The sequence below is a fragment of the Heterodontus francisci genome, chromosome 2, assembly GCF_036365525.1.
Source record: "Heterodontus francisci isolate sHetFra1 chromosome 2, sHetFra1.hap1, whole genome shotgun sequence".
NCBI classification, from domain to species: domain Eukaryota; kingdom Metazoa; phylum Chordata; class Chondrichthyes; order Heterodontiformes; family Heterodontidae; genus Heterodontus; species Heterodontus francisci.
In genome coordinates, this window is record NC_090372.1 from 25,297,823 (window position 1) to 25,320,464 (window position 22,642).

The window sequence follows — 22,642 nt, forward strand, 5'->3', positions numbered from 1 at the left end:
AATATTAAAGACACTATATAAATGCACATTGTTGTTGTAGTATCGAGTAAAAGGATTTTTCTAAAGACTTTATCATTGTGTTTACCAAGCTGTAATTAATAGTGAAAGCAAAAAATGAACTAACATTGTCATGAAAGGTAAATGATTTGTTGCTGACTTTTCAGTACCAAAAGAAAATGGTACTTTGGAAAAGATAAACTAAGCCATTTTATTGGTAACTTAGAGGAATACTTCTCAAAGAAATAAACTATCTCTAGCTTTCATTACTGTGAAGCTGCTGTTATGATTTGATAGCAATCAGCTGCATTTTTCTCCTACAATCCTGGGATCTCAGATAGGTTGGCACATGACAAAGCAGATTCACACAACCTGTCAGACTGCTGTTGGTGACGTCGATTTAGGGAACGGGTGAATAAGACGGAAGGAAAAGGAACAACCCATTGAAAAATCTCTGAGGGGAAAAGAATGTCAGAATTTCCTGTTTAAAACTTGAAGCAAGTCAGTACTGGTGCATGCCATGTAACTGACGTAAGGCTAAAACCAGAGGTCCCAGAGCTTTATAGTGAAAACAACTATCTTGAAGGAAGGAAGACCTTGGAGAATTGGAACACACATACAAGTGCTAAGTGTGTACAGTACTGCTGGGGAAATCTGGCAACTGTGAGAGTAAGACATTCTTAGCTTTAAGTACTAATGACTCCAGTACAGGGTCTAAACTAACGTGTTTTGTTTTTTGGTTGAAATAATCACCATCAGTAATGCTGAAAGTTTAAGGGGGTTAAGCTGTGTTAGTTAAAACAAAAATCTGTAAACATCTTGTTTACTAACTGCTGCTTCACGTGATCTGAGGACATGCAATTTTCAACTAGGGTTTGAGTTTGTAATCAGTAGTGATACCCTGAATTATTCAGTATTGCTGCCTTTCATTTATTTAGAGATACAGCACCGAAACAGGCCCTTTGGCCCACTGAGTCTGTGCTGACCAACAACCACCCATTTATACTAGTCCTACATCAATCCCATATTCCCTACCACAACACCACCATTCTCCTACCTACACTAGGAGCAATTTACAATGGCCAATTTTACCTATAAACCTGCACGTCTTTGGCTGTGGGAGGAAACCAGAGCACCTGGCAGAAACCCACACAGGTAGTACCTAGAACTGAACCTGGGTCACTGGAGCTGCGAGGCTGCAGTGCTAACCACTGTGCCATTCAGGTGAGGTATTATACTTTAGCTCTGTTCCCCTACTCCATTGCTTCAAGTGGATGTTAAAAATCTCATGCACTAATCCCTCATTGTTCGAGCTGCTATTCCTTCATTAATTAATATAACCAGAAAAAAAAAGCAGATAAATTGCTCAGTCATCTCGCTGCTGAATGTGGAAGATTGCTGTTCCATTCCTCTACCCGAGTCTCACTATCCTTCAAAAGTAATTCTTTTAACGCTTTAAGGAGGAATCAGTCTCAAGTTAAAACTGCCACTGAGAATGAGGAGATAGGTTAAAGGAAATTTCTTTATAGGTTATTTTCACAGCTTTTGTTTACCACTCCCAGAAAATTGTACGGCTGTATGGGAGGAATTGTTTAGTCATGATTCTCTGACCTTTATGATGTGTGGCAAGCTTGATGGACCAGCTGGTCTTTTTCTATCCAGTAATTTTGTTTGATCATATCTAAAGGGTTGTCAAAGCTTGAGATGTTTTGCCAGAAGGAGTGGATGAGACAGAGGCCATTGCACCTTTAAAGAGAAAAGTCATAAATATTGGAAGCAGAGCAAGATACTGAGCTAGGAGGAGAGAGCAGGGCAATGGGAATAGTTTTTACAATGCTTTAGCATAGAGGCTTCACAGACGCAATGGGATAAATGACTTCTTTCTGTGCTGTAAATGTCTGTGATCCCAAGACGTTTCAACATAATAATGCACTGTATAAATATTGGTGTTATTCAATGCACCATGAAACTGTGCCACTTTTGCTTGTGTGACATTGGCCCAGATTTTGCAGTGAGTGGTGAATGAATGGCGCCAGTCATTCATTACACTGACACTTGCCCACAGACTTTCTACGGGCTGTTACTCTGGAACTTGCTGTTAGTAGACAGCCAAAACAATGAGTCACAGACCTGTGTGAACAGGGCAAGTAATGGTCTGTCTCCTGAACCAGTCAGATTGAAGAATTCTTACTGAAACAGGCAGGATAGGACTTTCCTGGCCCCAGGGTGGCAGGGTGGGCGATGGGTGGGGGTGTGGGGGACAGGAAAATAGCAGGGAGGCACGCGGGACGGTTCCTCAACACAGTTCCACCACCAGGGAAGATTCCCAGCAGTGGGATTGGATGCAGATGGGCTGCCTGTCGAATGAAGGTGGGCAGCTAATTTAAATAATGAAAAGCCCTAATAAGGCTGATGTTGCCAGAGGTGGGGCCCCCTGCTGCGTGGGGAGGCTTCCAGCTTCATGGAGGTGGCCTTCCTGCAGCTGTCTGGAGCGGGCTAGCGGACCTGGAGGCTCCATGCCCCACAGAAGGGACTACGGACAGGGAAGGCCATACTCACGTCCCCAATGGGCCGTCCGAGGGGCCCACCTGCTCGGCCCCTCTGAATTTAATTTTTTTTAACGCCTTTCCGAGGGCGCCTCCATGTTGAGATGTCTCGTGGTCCCCAACCAGCCTCAGTAGCGCCCACCTTTCCTGGTGGGGCTGTTGAGGCTTCAGAGCTGCTGTCCCTCTGATTGGCGGGCAGCATCTACATCCCACCTGCTATCCTTAATTGGATGGTGAGCCCAGAGGCAGCCAATTAGGAGGCTGCCTCAGGTAAAATTGCTGAGCCTTTCCCGCTGCCAGCAGGTTCGGGCTCAGGCCCCCCAAGTGGTCCCGATTTTAGGGAGGCAGTGGTGTAGTGGTAATGCTACTGGACTGGTAATCCAGAACACAGGCTAATGCTCTGGGGACATGAGTTTGAATCCTACCATGGCAGATGGTGAAATTTGAACTCAATTAACAAACCTGGAATTAAAAATCTAGTCTAATGGTGACCATGAAATCATTGTCAATTGCTGTCAAAAACCATCTGGTTCACTAATGTCCTTTAGGGAAGGAAATCTGCTGTCCTTACCTGATCTGGTTTACATGTGACTCCAGATCCACAGCAGTGTGTTGACTCTTAAAATGTACTCTGAAATGGCTTGAAACAGTTCAAGGGCAATTAGGGATGGGCAACAAAATGTTTAAAAAAATGTCAGGGTTCCAAGGCCCACGGCAAAATCCTGCTGACAGAGTCTAAACTAAGAACTGTCATTTGGAATATTTACTTCAATGTCAAATATACAGAAAGCAAAAGAGGGAGAGAAAGAAACATGGAATTAAGAGAGAGTGGGAAAAAGAGACAAAGTAGTAAAAACATTATTTAAATGTTTTAATTTTTTTAAATTTCCAGTAATAAAAATCTGAAGGAATGAGACTCCACATTTATAAAAGTTAATTTTCAGTACCAGAGATGTTGTTTGGCAGTAATTAAGACTTATCACACTGTTAAAAATTCACTCACACTCAAATGGACAAGCCCTAACCTTTTCTGGTGTGTTTCATGGGTAACGAATGGGCAAGTACAGCAAGTTCATGCCATTCCATGTATTTCAATGGTGAGACTCTATGTGAGATATTGGTGTACAGCAGCTTCGGGAGGAGCAGGGCACCTCAAACAGCAACTTCCTGATTTCCATCTTTTGTAGTGCATGTGCGGCTGTCGGAAATTGCTGTCCAATTTACCCTTTAATAATGGCAAGCGCTAATAGCATCACCGTTATTTTCCCCTCAAAATCCGTGTCATTATAAATGGCCTAGCTAGTCTTTAGACCTGTACATCATCTGGTGTGCAAGTGAACAATTCAGACCAGAAGTTCCTCGTTCAGTTCCCAGTTAAGTTACCAAATTCAGCTGTAATGCTTGAGAAAGGAAAATTAAGCAGATGTCAAGTCCCAAATCATTATTTCATGACCTATACTGGCAAGTGTGAAATTCAGGTGAGGACACGGATTTGGATCTGCTGTGATGCCTTCCATGGTCAAATAGGCTGTTGATATTAACTGGCCAGGCTTTCAGATGAAAAGGCAACTAATTTGGTGGTACTGAGGGGAGATTGGCACCAATGGGAGCCAAACCTTAACAGGAGTCAGAAGAAGTGGAGAAAAAGTGTAGGAAGAATGGAGAGGACCAGATTACTTAACCTATCTAATCTTTAGAGGTAAAATCAAACTTCTCTTACCCAGAATATGCACAGTTTTGTACAGTATACAACACAAAGGAGGCCCCATGTGTTCCATGGGAAAGTTGGTTTAAGTTGTTGCTTATCTAGTTTTGAAAGTAGCCACAACCCAGAATCATCCAACAAGAACTCTTTTCAGATGCTATTTGCTGACAGCAACAATTTAAAAAGACAGAACTGAGCAAGATCTCTCTTCCCCTTCCCAGTTGTGCTCTTGTGACAACCACTTCTGAGAGGAAGTTTTGAATTTATTAAGGTGATACAGAGGGGAAGCTGCTACACACACCAAATATTTGTGATACTGAGACGGATCCATCTCTAATTTAAAAATCCTTCATTGGCTCATCACCAGTCTGACTGCAAGAGTTTCCAACCCTTGAGGATCGTTCTGGAGTCTTCAGGAACTAGAGATTAGTGTACAAGACATTGTTGCAAGCAACCCAGGAGAAAATTATAGGAACATTAAAAAATTGTATTTTTGTAAATTTTCTTTCATTTATTAGTTATAAAAATATTGAAGAATGGAAAAATCATGGTTTGACTGGCAAGTTATCCAATCAGGTAAAGAAGGCTCTGTTCTCTTTTCAATTGGCGGAGGAGCGCGGAGCGCTGCAAGCATGGACGTGTTCGGCGACCAATGGTGGGCGTGTGGAGACGGGAATGGTTTGTCATGTGGTGATACCTCCAGAATTATTTCCAACCAGAGTTGGTTTGCCTAACGTCTGCACCAGATGAATTGTTTGAATGTATGGGGTATGGCTGTACTGGGCTAGTGTGTGAGCAGGAGTGTGTTATGATTTTCATTAGTGTAAGTGCTGGAGAGTGTGCAGAATACAGCCAATCCCTACCAGAAATCACCTCTCTCCTCTCCTTTAATTCTTCTGAAGGCCAAACTCTTTGATCTTTTCTTCAGCCATCTCCTCTCCCCAATTTTTCTTGCCGCCATTGTAGTTCCACGGATCTCTCAGCGTATCAATAAGATAAATGAGAAGTCTGACTGTAGTAACCAACAGAACGGATATACTGTAAGATCAATATTAAAAGTTTGATAAACGTATCAAAGAATCAATTCCTACTTTACAACAATGTCTACTTATATTTAATTGGCTGTAAAGCGTTCTGGGATGTCCTGAGCACATGAATGCCACTTTATAAATGTGAGCCTTTCTTTTTCAAACAAAAGAAAACAATTCTCCAAATTATGAGATATGTTCACAGTAGTGCAGTGATACTGGCCTGGACTAAAAATTTGAAACTGAGTTCAAATCCTACCTTGGTAGTTTTTGAATTCCATTTTTTAAAATCTGGAAATCAAAGAATCATGGAAGTGTACAGCACAGAAGGCAACCATTCAGCTCATCTTGCTTGTCCTAGCTCTTTGAAAGTGCAGTCATGCTTAGTCCCACATCCCCACTTCCTGTTCATAAACCTCAATTCCTCATCCTCAAGTCCCTGTTCAACACTCATCTACAATTATTTATGGAATCAGCTTCCACCATCCTTTCAGGTAGAGTGTGTCAGATCCCAACAACTGTCTGAAAAAAATTCTCCTTATCTCCCGTCTAGATCTTTTTCCAATGATTTTGAATCCCAGACCTCTAGTTATTGACCCACTTGCCAGAGGAAGTACTTTTTAATAAAAAGCAGATGTCAATAAAAGTGACCATGAAGTTGTTGGATTGCTGTAAAAATCTAACTGGTTCACTAATGTCACTTATGGAAGATAACCTGCTGTCATTACCCAGTTTGGTCGATACGCAACTGCAGTCTCACAACAACATGGTTGACTCTTGTCCCACACCAATGTAATTGACTCTTAACTGCCCTCTGAAGTGATGGAATACTCATTACCACCTTCTCACTGCCAACCAAGAATAGGCAATAAATGACAACCTTGTCAGCAATGTCTACATCCTGAGAATTATAATATTTTTAAGATGGTGATTTCTTTTAAACAGTAACTTGCATTTATATTGCCTTTAATATAGAAAAATGTCCCAAGATATTTCATAAAGCTATAATCAATGGACACCCAGCCAAAAAAAGAGACATTAGGATAAGTGACTAAAAGCTTAGTCATTGAATAACATCTGTATTAGTGCAACACAATTTTAAACAAAGAAAGGGACAAAAGAGTTTGTGTGGATTGTGAGAAGTCTGTAACTAGACAGAGCAGACTACAGAAAACTGAATGAGATCACCATTATGTTAACTGGTCTGTATTCATGATTAACAAGATGTAAAGCTGTTCTCAACACTTATAAAGACCCACTGAAACTTGCATTTAAAAGAGCAATACAAAAATGGCAGACTTAGATTATCCTATTGAAAATCAGTTATATATAAAAAATGATATAGACCATACACTTCCTGTTCACAATCCTTACTTCCTATTGTCATGATATTTTCGATATGTCAAACTCCACCATTGTAAATTGGTACATCAGCAATTACCATTCAATTTTTCTATATCAACTGTCACATTGTAGTTGCAGGCTCTAACTTGGTGGTTCTGTGGATTGAGATTCTGAAGTCTCTGTCCTAACTTCATCACCATTTTGTATATGAGAAAAACCCTTTTATTTATCAACTGTCTGTGATCAATTTACTAAATTAATATTACTGACCATCCTAGTGTTTGCTTCCTTTAGGAAAATGGATTTTGAATTTCACCAAGACATAACAACACTATGGAGCAGACAGTAGTCCTTAAACAACGGATTGCCTCTTACCTTGATCTCCTCACAGTACATCGGGTGGAGTTAGTAAATGGAATTAAAAACACTGAGTATATCCTGGATAACCTGCTATATTCGGGATACTTCAGACCAGAAGATATAGAGTTCATACAGCAGAGTACAACTCGACATGAAAAGGTACAGTCAGCCAAGAAATTACAGGTCATTTACCTACAATGAACAGCCTGGATTTCAAAATTTGTGTGGTCACTAGGTTCATTTAGCATATTAATTGTAGCAAAAGGTGTTTATGCCAACTTGATTTATTGTGTGTGATATAATTCTTACGTGAAACCTAAGGCAACTCCCAAGTTACTTCCACTACATCCAACATCAATAATAGATCTTTAGTGGTCAGTACTTCACCCTAGTGTTACACTATTTCCGATTCTCCCTCAAGGCACAACCCACGTTTGCAAGGATAAAATCTATAATGCAATGGTTCTCAACTTTTTTGGTTGAAGGATCCCTTTTCAAATGGATTAAAAATCGCAGATACCTACCCATCTTAATTATAATAATATATAATACTCATAACATGAAAGTGCTGCATTTAAAGAGTGTTTTAATAATGCTTTTAAGAGAACAGGTAATTACGTGGAGTAGAAATGTGAGGACTATTTCACTGATGTCAACAATAATGTGGCAGACCAGACAAACTAGAGATAATGGATAAGTGTTATTCCCCTAACATTCTGTTGCATGACAATTGAACTGTTTTTAATGTGGTTAAATGTGTTAAAGACGCACATACACAATCAATTCACAGATTACACCCAATAGGCACAGCTTTTGGCCAAATCAGTATTAACAGTAGCCACATCCTATTTAGACCTTACACAAGATCAAAGCAGGTTATTATTTTAATTAAAAAAAATAATTTCACATAAACATATGAGTTTCCTTCCCTCCAGTTTGGTTACAGAGTACTCACTTTGCAAACCCAGTCCAGTTTCTCAGTGTTATTTAATCATGCAAGGAATTTACATTATTGCAACACAGTGGAAGAATTAAGTAAATCAAACTGACAACTTTTCCACAACTACAAGAAGCAAACCAACAAACAAGTAATATAAACAGGAAATGCTGGATATACTCAGAGTTCTGATGAAGGGTCACTGACCTGAAACGTTAACTCTGCTTCTCTCTCCACAGATGTTGCCAAACCTGCTGAGTATTTCCAGCATTTCTTGTTTCTATTTCAGACTTCCAGCATCTGCAGTATTTTGCTTTTATTCTAGCATTATAATAGCACTTGTTCACTGCAAGAGTCCAAATTGAATGCACCTTGGTATCCCAGTAGCAGCTGGCCTTCCCACCTCCTCTCCACTCCCACCGAAAGTAAATGTGATACTCATCACTAAAAATGAACCAGCCGAGGCGCGCATCACGTTGGACCCTAGTTTGAGAACCACTGCTATAATGTTTTGCAGTTCAGGTAGAAGCAGTATGGAGATTTTGCACTCTTGTGATTTACCAAACACCTAACTTCCTCCCTCAGGGCGTGTGATCCAATCCAGCCCACCTTGCTCAAACACACTACTGAAATTCTTTGGGCTGTTTGTGGCTATGTTGATGCTGAGAGTAGGGTGGGTACTTGATGAAAGCTGCTGCATTGTGTAAGAAACATTGGGCTGCCTCGAAAGAACATAGAGGAATAGGATAGGTAAGGACACTCAAGTTGTCTTGAAAACCTTTGAAACAATGATCTTAACAAAGTGGCATGGAAAACAATTTACATCACATCGTATGGTCTGAATTTGTATGTGTCCTTTTTTTTAAGTAAACCATCCTTGTGGAATTGGATTTTGCAATGTTCCCAATTCTGCATGTTGCATAATTCACAGGTAGCCATCAATTAACTGTGATTCAAGCAACTGATATCTATGGGCCAGATCTTGCTAAAGTGGGGCATCTCATGGCGTGCCCAGTTAGTGAGCCTTTTCTCTGCACTCTTCAGCTCGGAAAATCTTTGTGTCCTAACTTGCTGGAAGTGTGAGCTGATAACGGTGTGGCAAAGGCCACAGGGCATCTAGTGTATCTCCTTAACCATTGAAATTTAAGTGTTTGGAAAGAAACAGTGAACAACTGAGAAGCAGGGTCAATTAAGAATGGGTGAATTAGAGTCAAATCAGGTACAGAAGAAGAAATAAAGAGAAGGAAATAAAGATTAGATTAAGGGAGATAAAAGAGAATGAAAGAAAAAGTGAGAGAAAAAAATATTAAATTTGACTTTCTTAAAATCTCCAACAACTATTGACTACACACAGGAATGAGATTGAACAGTTTAAATTGTTCCCTCTCTGTGCCATTGATTGGCACTGTATTAACAATTATCATATTGTTAAAACGGTACTGTTAAGTATACGCCTAACTTTCTGTGGTGAGTTTAATGGACAATTAATGAGCAAATCCAGCAAGTTCTTAAAAATAAGAGAGGGGGGGGGGGTGGTTGAAGGCCATTTGAACATAAGAACATAAGAAATAGGAGCAGGAGTAGGCCATTCAGCCCTTTGATCCTGCTCTGTCATCTATTAAGATCATGGTTGATCTTCTCCCTCAACTCTACCTTCCCACACTATCCCCATATCTCATGATTCCCTTAGTATCCAATATTCTATCAATCTTTGTCTTGAACAAACTCAACGACTGAGCAGCCACAGTTTTTTGGGGGTAGAGAATTCCAAGATTCACAACCTTTTGAGTGAAGAAATTCCTCATTTCAGTCCTAAATCGCTGACAAGGGCCTTTAGTAATATGAATGTATCTCATGTAGGATTTTGTTGGGACTAAACCCTTTATTAAATTGATGCAACATATAGAGCAAAAAAAAGCGAACCAGCTCAAACCTTCCTTAAAAAAATTTTAGATTCGTAAAATGCTGGATACAATATCAGCTAAAGGAGAAGAAAGTGTGGAGTACTTCCTATATATCCTGCATTATGCCAAAGAGGTTTACTCAGATTTTCACCCTTGGTTAAAAGAAATTCATTACAGCCCATCAGATCACCTGCCGAATAAACCAGTGCTGATTACAGATGCCAGTAAGTATTTCAGAAATGCATTCGGCTCACGGATTAATCAACCAATTCAGGGCCGAGAATTAATTCAATGATGACCAAATACCTTTTTTGCCAGCAGGCAATCTATTGCTATGACTGTTGAGGTAGTGAGTGTGGCTGGGAGCCATTAGTCCATTATCTCATGGTGAGATAATTATCAATACTGTAACTAGTGATTGCAGTATTTAGAAAACCTAGAATATGCACAGAAAACAATTTGATTTATAATTATCCCCCCTACATAAATATTTCCCTCCAAGTCAATGTGACTGTCACATCAAAGGTACAAATTTTATTCATGATTATGAATTAAAGTTAATTACAATAAAAATAACAGTAGTGTTTTAGAACAGAGCAGTTTATCTGATTGGTGTCTCCAGTACTGCTGAAACTCAGTATCCACTCCCTCCATCACTGGTGCACCATGGCTGTAGTGTGTACAATCTACAGGATGCACTGCAGGAACCCACCAAGGTTACTTTGACAGCATCTCCTTTCCTTCCAAGAGCAGCAATGCAGTGGAACAACATCATCTCCAACACACACTGTCCTGATTTGGACATATATTGCTGTTCCTTTATCATTGCTGGGTCAATATCCTGGAATTTCCTACCTGACACTCATGTTGGCGCCACAGACACTGCAGAGGTTCAAGGAGAAGGCCCACTGCCACCTTCTCAAAGCAACTAGAGAGAACCAGTGAATGTGGCCTTGCCAGTGATGCCCACAGCCCAAAAATAAAAGCGCATGAGGAGAGAAATACAAATAGCAGCAATAATGAATTCACAAATCTGTATCAATTTTGAAATGTACTTTTCCCCTTATCATTAAAAACAACTTGGATCTATTCCTTGCTGTTGAGAAGACAGTTAGTAGTCTGCTCCCAGACCGCTACCAGTCTCCCCTCTAGCTAAAATAAAAGCAAAATACTGTGGATGCTGGAAATCTGAAATAAAAACAAGAAATGCTGGAAATACTCAGCAGGTCTGGCAGCATCTGTGGAGAGAGAAGCAGAGTTAACCAGAGTTTCAGGTCAGTGACTCTTCTTCAGAAGGAGTTCCTTCCTGTTACCTCCGATGACCGGGTGGAGTCCCAGCAGTGGCCACCGCTCCCAATGTCGCTGCTGAGACTTATAGCTGATTCCCCAGGGCAGGTGGTGGCGGGCTCACGCCCAACTTTTCAGCTGGTGGGCAGGGCCTCCCACCCAACGAAAAATTCCGGCCATTGTTTCAAAATCAAAATACATTGGTGGGTATTTTACTACTCTGTTTTTCCTCACCTGAAACTCATTGCAGACATAGAAATGCCATAGGTAAATGCATAACATTTTGTTCATTATATCCTAATGAAATCCCCAGAATATTCAAAAAAAGTTTTATATCAAGTGAGGATTATTAATACAAACTCTGCCCTTCTTGTACATTAAGGCAAAACATATGATTACACACTGGATTACAGTTAATATATTGTTTCTCTCATGATTGTGACGATATTATTTTAAGCTCAAGAAACACTATAGAAATTAGTAACAAAAATAAACCTTTCTACAATTACATCATTGATACACTGGTCACAAAACCTCTCACTAATGTATCATGCATGTCTTTCAGTTTGCCAGTATACTGGAAAGCTCAGAGATGAATTGCGACGGGATACAAGATTCACTTCATCATATGTTCAAAAGGAAGATACTCTGTTTGATGATATTTATACTGAGACGCTTATGGAATTAATCAATGCAGTCAATGAAACAGAAGGAAGCATTTCCCACTTGGAGGATTTGTTCAGTGACACAGGAGTCATCAACGAAGATGCAGAAACAGTGTTTGTAACTGGTGATGCTGGGGTTGGTAAGACCATACTGCTCCAGAGACTGCAGAACTTATGGTCCAAAGGGAAGCTGGGCACTGATGTTAAATTCTTCTTCAAATTTAGATGCCGAATATTCAATAGTTTTAAGGAGGAAGACAAGATCTCTCTCAGAGACCTAATGTTCAAGTACAACTATTATCCTGACAAAGATGCTGATGAGATATTCAGTTACATCCGACAACACCCAGCTTCTGTTCTCTTCACATTGGACGGGTTTGATGAAATTAACGTGGACTGTGACCTTAATGATATCCCTGACATCTCTTCACCCTTTGACCCCACACATCCTGTGGTCTTGTTGATGAACCTTCTTCATGGAAAGTTATTAAAAGGTTCCAAAAAATTATTGACAGCAAGAACTGGCACAGACCTACCAATGAGAATGGTGAGAAAGCGAGTGACACTGAAAGGCTTTTTCAAGGAACACTTTTTGCAGTATTTGTAGAAGTTCTTCAAAAGTGAGGCCCATCAAACTTTGGTTTTGACCCAGCTGGAAGCAAACCCTCACCTCTGCAGTTTATGTTCAGTGCCATTGTTTTGCTGGATTATATTTAAATGCTACGATCACTTGCAGTCCATGTGGAGCTCCCAGCAGTTATCACATTCCGTTACACTGACTGATATTTACCTGGTCATGATTGAGGTCTTCCTTAACCATTCTTCTCAGGCCAATCTAAATAGGAAAAACACCAGAAGCCAGATAAACTTGTTCACAACAAAAAAGGAAGCTCTAATACGGATAGGTAAACTAGCCCTAAAAGACATTGAAATTTTGTATTCAGCCAGGAGAAAATTGCAGCAGCGAAGATTTCAGAAGAGGATTTACAGCTGGGCTTTGTCAAAACTGTAGGTCATTATAACGGATGTGGGAATCAATCGACGTATGAATATATTCACTTAACACTCCAATCATTTTTTACTGCTTTTTCATTATTTCTAGATGATGAGGAGAATACTTGGCATCAGGTGGCAGGACCGTATCTCCAACACAGAAGTCCTCGAGGCGGCCAACATCCCCAGCTTATACACACTACTGAGTCATGGGCGCTTGAGATGGCTTGGCCATGTGAGCCGCATGGAAGATGGCAGGATTCCCAAAGACACATTGTACAGCGAGCTCGCCACTGGTATCAGACCCACCGGCCGTCCATGTCTCCGCTTTGAAGACGTCTGCAAACGCGACATGAAATCCTGTGACATTGATCACAAGTCGTGGGAGTCAGTTGCCAGCGTTTGCCAGAGCTGGCGGGCAGCCATAAAGGCGGGGCTAAAGTGTGGCGAGTCGAAGAGACTTAGCGGTTGGCAGGAAAAAAGACAGAGGCGCAAGGGGAGAGCCAACTGTGTAACAGCCCCGACAAAGAAATTTTTCTGCAGCACCTGTGGAAGAGCCTGTCACTCTAGAATTGGCCTTTATAGCCACTCCAGGCGCTGCTCCACACACCGCTGACCACCTCCAGGCACTTACCCATTGTCTCTCTAGATAAGGAGGCCAAAGAAGAAGATGATGAGATCTGTTCACGGGACCTTCTCACAATATTCAACTCTGGTAATGTACCAACACCACCAACCAACAAATTAAGTAATTTGGTTTTAGCTTTCTTGAGACCTACAAGGTATTCTTCCACAAATGTCCTTCAGCCATTCAGTGAACATTTGCAATTTACCATGCTCTCCCTTTGTGGCTTGCTGTGCAACAGAAATATAGATCTCTTGCTAAACTTTGCAACTCCTGCAACCGTTAAGGAAAAGCAGTTAGTACTGACATCCTACCTGTCTAACTCTATCAAAACGCACTTGCAAAGTCTTCCTCGCTAGTTTCTTGAAGATGGTTGCAAGGTTCATGTCCTACCACGTTTCATATGGCTTATAAGGTACATATTTGAAATGCAGAATGGAACAGCAGCCAAACTGGCAGTAAAAGGTATCTGCGCCGATTACATAAAACTGAACTATTGCAGTGTCTCTTCTGCTGACTGTGGTGCTCTTGCATTTATTTTGCACCACATCAGGATACCCCTTGCACTGGAGATGGACAACAACAACATCAATGATTATGGTGTGGAGGAAATGGTCTCCCGTTTCAGTCAGCTCACAGTCCTCAGGTAAGCATCATGACCAGATTTTGGTGTTTCCTGTCCCATGGAAATGCCATGTTTCCAATTGAACTATTATTACTTGGGACATTGGGATTCACCCTTGTCATACATGATTAGGCTCCACCTTAAGGTGTCAGCCTTGACTCAGTGGTCGCGCTCTTGAGTCAGAAGGTCATGGGTTCAAGCCACACTCCAGACACTTGAGCAGTTAACCTAGACTGACACTTCAGTGCAGTACTAAGGGAGTGCTGCATAGTCAGAGGTGCCATCTTTTGGATGAGACATTAAACCAAGTCTGACCTATCTGCCCTCTCAAGTGGATGTAAAAGATGACACTCACTGGTACTATTTTGAAGAGTAGGGGAGTTCTTCCTGGTGTCCTGATCAACATTTATTAATCACAGAAAGACCACAGAAAGAGGCCATTCAGCCCTTTGTGCCTGTTCCAATTCTTCAATAGATCTATCCAATTAATCTTGCTCCCTTGCTTTTCCCCCATAGCCCCATATTTATCCAATTCTCTTTTGCATGTTACTATTGAATCAGTTTTTACCACCTTTTTAGGCAGTGCATTCCAGATCACAACAACTCACTGTGTAAAAAAAGATTGTTCCTTTGCCAATCACCTTAAATCAGTGTCCTTGTTACTATCCCATCTGCCACTGGAAACAGTTTCTCCTTATTTACTCTGTCAAAACCTTTCATGATCAAATCTCTTCTTAACTTTCTCTGGTATAAGGGGAACAACCCCAGCTACTCCAACCTCGCTACATAACTGAAGTCCCTCATCCCTGGTACCATTTTAGTAAATCTCTTCTGCACCCTCACCAAGGCCTTGACATTCTTCCTAAAGTGCGGTGCCCAGAATTGGACATAATACCCCAGCCAAGGTCTAAACAGAGGTTTATAAGGGTTTAGCATTAATTCCTTGCTTTTGTACTATATTTCTCTATTAATAAAGCTTTCTCATCTTGTCCTGTCATCTTCAAAGAATTGTGTACATACACCCCCAGGTCTCTCTGTTCCTGCATCCCCTTTAAAATTGCACCATTCACTCTTCCTAGCAAAATGTAACACTTCCCGTTTCTCTGTGTTAACTTTCATCTACCATGTGTCTGCCCATTTCACCAGTCTGGTACTATCCTCATTATTTACTATATCGAGTTTTGTATCATATACGAACTTTGAAATTATGCCCTGTATGCCCAAGTCAATGTCATTAATATACGTTAAAAATATATTTCTATCATACTATTTATTTATTTTATTTAGAGATACAGCACTGAAACAGGCACTTCAGCCCACCGAGTCTGTGCTGACCATCAACCACCCATTTATACTAATCCTACATTAATCCCATATTCCTACCACATCCCCACAATCCCCCTACCACCTACCTACACTAGGGGCAATTTATAATGGCCAATTTACCTATCAACCTGCAAGTCTTTGGCTGTGGGAGGAAACCGGAGCACCTGGCGAAAACCCACGCGGTCACAGGGAGAACTTGCAAACTCCGCACAGGCAGTACCCAGATATTCTTCAACCAACATCACCAAAACAATTCATTTGGCAATTTATCTCATTGTACCTTGATTTGTCAAACAAATCTGTGTTTCGAAAGTGGCACGTGAAATAGTGGGCTGAATTTTATAAGCCTGCCGCCGAAATCAGTGGGCAAGCCACACGCCAAGGAGTTACCGCAATTCCAATCGCAGCAGCTCATTTAAATAGCCGGGGCAGGCCGTATCCCCCGATCACGTAGAGGGGGCGAGCTGTCCAGCCCCAGCAATGGCGTCAGCTGCCTGTGCGCAGGCACTGATGCCATTTGTAAAGGGCTGTCAGCCCTACCAAGAACTTTATATATTTAAATGGAAATGGAATTAAAATAAATAAATACATCTCTTTTTCCTGTCTCCCTTGCCCCAATAACAATTCAATTAATTATGTGCCCTTTCCCCCCCCAAAACACTTACCTTTACCATCTGACCACCACCCCCCCCCCGAAACTGCACAAACTTTCAACTACAATCCTTCCCTCCATCCCCAATATCCATGACGCTAATTTGACCCCATTCTCCCACTCCCCAGCACTGATAAACTTACCTCCCCACCCTCTCCCCACAAGTGTTGTGCCTCGTTTCCCAGGATGGGGATCCAAAGGCACGGCAGTGCTGGCCACCGGGCTGACAATCGCGGCGATACATCAGGCGGCAACGTGAGATTAATTAATTCACCTATTTTAATTTAATTCACCTATTTTAATCTAAGAGCGAAGTCCAAAGTACGGAAAGTCCTCATCAGGGAACTCCTCTTTGCTGACGATGCTGCTTTAACATCTCACACTGAAGAGTGTCTGCAGAGTCTCATCGACAGGTTTGCGGCTGCCTGCAACGAATTTTGCCTAACCATCAGCCTCAAGAAAACGAACATCATGGGACAGGACGTCAGAAATGCTCCATCCATCAATATTGGCGACCACGCTCTGGAAGTCGTTCAACAGTTCACCTACCTAGGCTCAACTATCACCAGTAACCTGTCTCTAGATGCAGAAATCAACAAGCGCAAGGGAAAGGCTTCCTCTGCTATGTCCAGACTGGCCAAGAGAGTATGGGAAAATGGCGCACTGACACGGAACATAAAAGTCCGAGTGTATCAAACCTGTGTCTCAGTACCTTGCTCTATGGCAGCGAGGCCTGGACAATGTATGTCAGCCAAGAGCGACGTCTCAATTCATTCCATCTTCGCTGCCTCCGGAGAATACTTGGCATCAGGTGGCAGGACTGTATCTCCAACACAGAAGTGCTCGAGGCGGCCAACATCCCCAGCTTATACACACTACTGAGTCAGCGGCGCTTGAGATGGCTTGTCCATGTGAGCCGCGTGGAAGATGGCAGGATCCCCAACGACACATTGTACAGCGAGCTCGCCACTGGTATCAGACCTATCGGCCGTCCATGTCTCCGCTTTAAAGATGTCTGCAAACGTGACATGAAGTCCTGTGACATTGACCACAAGTCGTGGGAGTCAGTTGCCGGTGATCGCCAGAGCTGGCGGGCAGCCATAAAGGCGGGGCTAAAGTGTGGCGAGTCGAAGAGACTTAGCAGTTGGCAGGAAAAAAGACAGAAGCGCAAGGGGAGAGCCAACTGTGTAACTGCCCCGACAAAGAAATTTTTCTGCAGCACCTGTGGAAGAGCCTGTCACTCTAGTATTGGCCTTTATAGCCACTCCAGGCGCTGCTCCACACACTACTGACCACCTCCAGGCGCTTACCCATTGTCTCTCGAGATAAGGAGGCCAAAGAAGAATAATTTTAATTTATTTAAATATATAAATTGCAGTCCCGTCATCAAGCGGTGGGGAGCCGCCATGAGACATCACCGCTGCTGGCAATATTAGGCCAGGCCCTGCCGGCGTCGAGATCCGTGGCAGGCCTCACCCGGGGCCATCTTCAGACCCCCACCACAGATCCCGACGTCGAGGGCTCCTTAAAACCCAGCCCAGGATCTTTGCTTGGAACAATTGTTACTGATAAATTAGTCTGTTTCTAACATGTTTTATAAATGAAACAGGTTGAGTGTAAATCAGATCACAGACCACGGAGTCCATATCTTGGTAGAACTCAAAAAGCATCAGCTGATCAAATCACTCGAGTGAGAGTAAATGATCCTAGTCTGCCTGCATGCTATATTCCAATGTTTTTTTCAAACTTGATTGTATTTCTTCTCTGTCCTGATTTTGCTTTTCTTCTTCCGAGCTCCTCAACCTTACACAGTTATGTGCTGTAACTTTATTGCTTTTATGTAGCCATAAGGAACCAAACAATCTTAAGTTGAGTGGTTATAAACTGTGTGTTCTTTTACAAGAGAGCTGTGTCTTACACATCTGACTCGGAGTCTTGCTCAACCTCAACTAACTGATCACATGATCACATGCTGAATGACATCACTGCTTGTGATGCTGTGTGAAGTATTTACATTGCTAAAGTGATAATCACAACATGTGCAGCTGTGAAGGCCTTCATTCCCTTTGGTAGCACAGCTGCTTTGTGGTTTGGCTGCAAGATACAGTACTTCCGTCTTTCAGAGGAGACATTGAACTGAGGTCCGCTCTGTCCTCTCAGTTGGATGCAAAAAATCCCATGACACTATTTCAAAGAAGAGCAGGGGAGCTCTTCCCTCTGTTCTGGTCAATGGTTATCCCTCTGCCAACATCACTAAAGCATGTTAGCTGGTCATTTATCTCATTGCTGTTCGTGGGAGCTTCAGTTCACAAATTGGCTGCCACATTTAGAATTTAGAATGTTTTTAGAACATTACAGCGCAGTACAGGCCCTTCAGCCCTCGATGTTGCGCCGACCTGTGAAACCATCTGACCTAAACTATTCCATTTTCATCCATATGTCTATCCAATGACCACTTAAATGCCCTTAAAGTTGGCGAGTCTACTACTGTTGCAGGCAGGGCGTTCCACGCCCCTACTACTCTCTGAGTAAAGAAACTACCTCTAACATCTGTCCTATATCTATCACCCCTCAACTTAAAGCTATGTCCCCTCGTGTTTGCCATCACCATCCGAGGAAAAAGACTCTCACTATCCACCCTATCTAACCCTCTGATTATCTTATATGTCTCTATTAAGTCACCTCTCCTCCTCCTTCTCTCCAACGAAAACAACCTCAAGCCCCTCAGCCTTTCCTCGTAAGATCTTCCCTCCATACCAGGCAACATCCTAGTAAATCTCCTCTGCACCCTTTCCAAAGCTTCCACATCCTTCCTATAATGCGGTGACCAGAACTGCATGCAATACTCCAGGTGCGGCCTCACCAGAGTTTTGTACAGCTGCAGCATGACCTCGTGGCTCCGAAACGCGATCCCCCTACTAATAAAAGCTAACACACCATATGCCTTCTTAACAGCCGTTTTAACCTGGGTAGCATCTTTCAGGGATTTATGTACCTGGACACCAAGATCTCTCTGTTCATCTACACTACCAAGAATCTTCCCATTAGCCCAGTGCTCTGCATTCCTGTTACTCCTTCCAAAGTGAATCACCTCACACTTTTCCGCATTAAACTCCATTTGCCATCTCTCAGCACAGCTCTGCAGCCTATCTATGTCCCTCTGTACCCTACAACATCCTTCGGCACTATCCACAACTCCACCGACCTTCATGTCATCCGCAAATTTACTAACCCACCCTTCTACACCCTCTTCCAGGTCATTTATACAGCAGTGGCCCCAAAACAGATCCTTGCGGTACACCACTAGTAACTAAACTCCAGGATGAACATTTGCCATCGACCACCACCCTCTGTCTTCTTTCAGCTGGCCAATTTCTGATCCAAAGCTCTAAATCACCTTCAACCCCATACTTCCGTATTTTCTGCAATAGCCTACCGTGGGGAACCTTATCAAACGCCTTACTGAAATCCATATACACCACATCCACTGCTTTACCCTCATCCACCTGTTTGGTCACCTTCTCGAAAAACTCAATAAGGTTTGTGAGGCACGACCTACCCTTCACAAAACCATGCTGACTATCGCTAATGAACTTATTCTTTTCAAGATGATTATAAATCCTGTCTCTTATAACCTTTTCCAACATTTTACCCACAACCGAAGTAAGGCTCACAGGTCTATAATTACCAGGGCTGTCTCTACTCCCCTTCTTGAACAAGGGGACAACATTTGCTATCCTCCAGTCTTCCGGCACTATTCCTGTCGACAATGACGACATAAAGATCAAGGACAAAGGCTGTGCAATCTCCTCCCTGGCTTCCCAGAGAATCCTAGGATAAATCCCATCTGGCCCAGGGGACTTATCTATTTTCACACTTTCCAAAATTGCTAACACCTCCTCCTTGTGAACCTCAATCCCATCTCGCCTAGTAGTCTGAATCTCAGTATTCTCCTCGACAACATTTTCTTTCTCTGCTGTAAATACTCACGAAAAATATTCATTTAACGCTTCCCCTATCTCCTCTGATTCCACACACAACTTCCCACTACTATCCTTGATTGGCCCTAATCTAACTCTAGTCATTCTTTTATTCCTGATATACCTATAGAAAGCCTTAGGGTTTTCCTTGATCCTATCCGCCAATGACTTCTCGTGTCCTCTCCTTGCTCTTCTTAGCTCTCCCTTTAGATCCTTCCTGGCTAGCTTGTAACTCTCAAGCGCCCTAACTGAGCCTTCACATCTCATCCTAACATAAGCCTCCTTCTTCCTCTTGACAAGCGCTTCAACTTCTTTAGTAAACCACGGCTCCCTCGCTCGACAACTTCCTCCCTGCCTGACAGGTACATACTTATCAAGGACACACAGTAGCTGCTCCTTGAATAAGCTCCACATTTCGATTGTGCCCATCCCCTGCAGTTTCCTTCCCCATCCTACATTAATTTCCTACATTACAACTGTGACCACACGTCCAAAAAGTACTTCATTGGCTGTAAATAGCTTTGGTACGTCCTGAAGTTGTGAAAGGGGCTATACAAATGCAAGTTCTTTTTTTTTATATAGGGCCAGGCAGGTAGATTGCCAAAATAGGAGTGTTCCATCAACCATTTTATGATTAATTTACCAAATTAAGAAAAAAAAAGTAAGTTTATCAGAAGAGAAAGCAGGCAATGGTTCACCTGTTGATTGATGGGTGCTAATATTGCCCTGTACTGAGACATGAACAAACATCCACCAATAACAGGAGCAACTTGCTTGAGACGTCAGAATTAGATTCAGGGAGGAAAGAGCATTCATTCATTCAAATGCAAATTAGATGGATTTCTTTCAGAAATTAATATTTTGGGATATAGTATAGGACTAATGCGAGACATGAAATATGGTAAATATCAAATGTTTGAGAGAAACAGGTGAATTTGAACTCGGTACGGATGAAGGCAATTTTTAGCAGAACTGAACAGATGTCAGAAAAACTCTTAAATAAAAGCAAAATACTGCAGATGCTGGAAATCTGAAATAAAAACAGAAAGTGCTGGAAATACTCAGCAGGTCAGGCAGCATCTGTGGAGAGAGAAACAGAGTTAACGTTTCAGGTCAGTGCTTCTCTCTCCACCGATGCTGCCTGACCTGCTGAGTATTTCCAGCACTTTGTTTATATTTCAGAAAAATTCTTCCTCATGCAAAGAGTGATCAGCTAGAGTTGTCATAAAAAGTGATCTGCTACATGGAGTGGGAAAGGTCAAACACAGGACTAAGGGACATCAGCTATGTGGAGAGACTAGAGAAGTTGGGATTGTTCTCCTTTGATCAAAGAAGGTCATGGAAAGAATTAATAAACATGTTCAAAATGGTGGTGGGGGGGTGGGTGGGGGCTTTGATAGAGTCAAAAAGGAGAAACATTTTCCATTGGCAGGAGAATCAGTAACCAGAGGACACAAATTTAAGATAATTGTCAAAAGTACCAGAGGGGAGATGAGGAGAAATGTTTTTATGCGGCGAATTAATCTGCTCTGGAACGTACTGCCTGAAAGGGGGCGGGGGTGCAGGTGGAAGCAGATTGAATAGTAGCAGTCAAAGGGAATTAGATAAATATATTGAAAAGGAAAAATTTGGAGGGCCATGGGGAAAGAGCAGGGAAGTAGGACTAATTGGATTGCTCTTTCAAGGAGCTGGCACAGGCACGATGGACCAAATGGCCTCCTTATGTGCTGTAAGATTCTATGAAAACACTAGGATCATTTAAGAAACAATTAGATGCTGCAATGGGGGAGGGGGTCTAAAGCGTGTTTATGGATGGATGAACTTTGATGGGCCAAAAGGTCTTCCTTGCCCATAACTACCTCACAATTTGCTAGTTTGACATTTGTTTTGAACAACTAAATTCCAATTGCGCCTATTTCAGACTGTACAAGAATCGTATAAGTGATGTTGGTGCGAAGGATGTTGCTGAGCTGATCGAAGGTTGCCCCAGTCTTGTTGTTTGAGGTGAGTCGCTCTATTGTGGTTATAAGTTGTTGCACGTCCTGAAAAAACACTTTCAGAGAATTGCAAAAATTATTCATTTTATGTCTAACCACATCCATTATGTTCAAACAGGATGGGAGCAAACATGATTACCCATGAAGGAGGAACTTATTTAGCTAAAGCAATCAAAAAAAGTAAAACTGTTGAAGACGTTGGGTAAGTTGGATAGCAGAGTACACTGGCATGTTGGGGCTGTAGGGGTTGTTGGGGGGGGGGGGATGGTGGTGAGAAGCTAAAATATATACTAACTCAAGGCTACCAAATATTATTATTACCAAAGCACTGCAGAGCTACTAGATCTGACATATTGGAAAAACATTATATTTCCCCTGAGGCGATCCCTATTACAGCTGTGAATGACTAACACAATCTTCATGTGGTAAACATTTGTTGACATCTGTGATATGCTTTACCCAATGGAAACTCCTGTTAGAAGAGCTCTATGAAAGACAGAAGATTAAAACTCATATAATTAATGACTTCAGTTGGGTATTGCAGAAGCCTATCCAACTTGACAAATAGGGATCTTGACTGGCCACAATTTAAAAAGAAATCAAATGTCTTTCCATGTTGATAGTGTTACAACCAAGTGAGAAAGGCTTCTAGGGGTCCCTCTCAGCCTTCA

At 42.0% G+C, this 22,642-nt stretch overlaps 1 pseudogene; it reads left to right on the forward strand.

Annotated features, from left to right (window-relative positions):
• The first annotated feature begins 556 nt into the window (after positions 1–556).
• The window catches only part of LOC137383276 (nucleotide-binding oligomerization domain-containing protein 1-like), a 28,687-nt pseudogene continuing 6,601 nt past the window's right edge, over positions 557–22,642 (forward strand).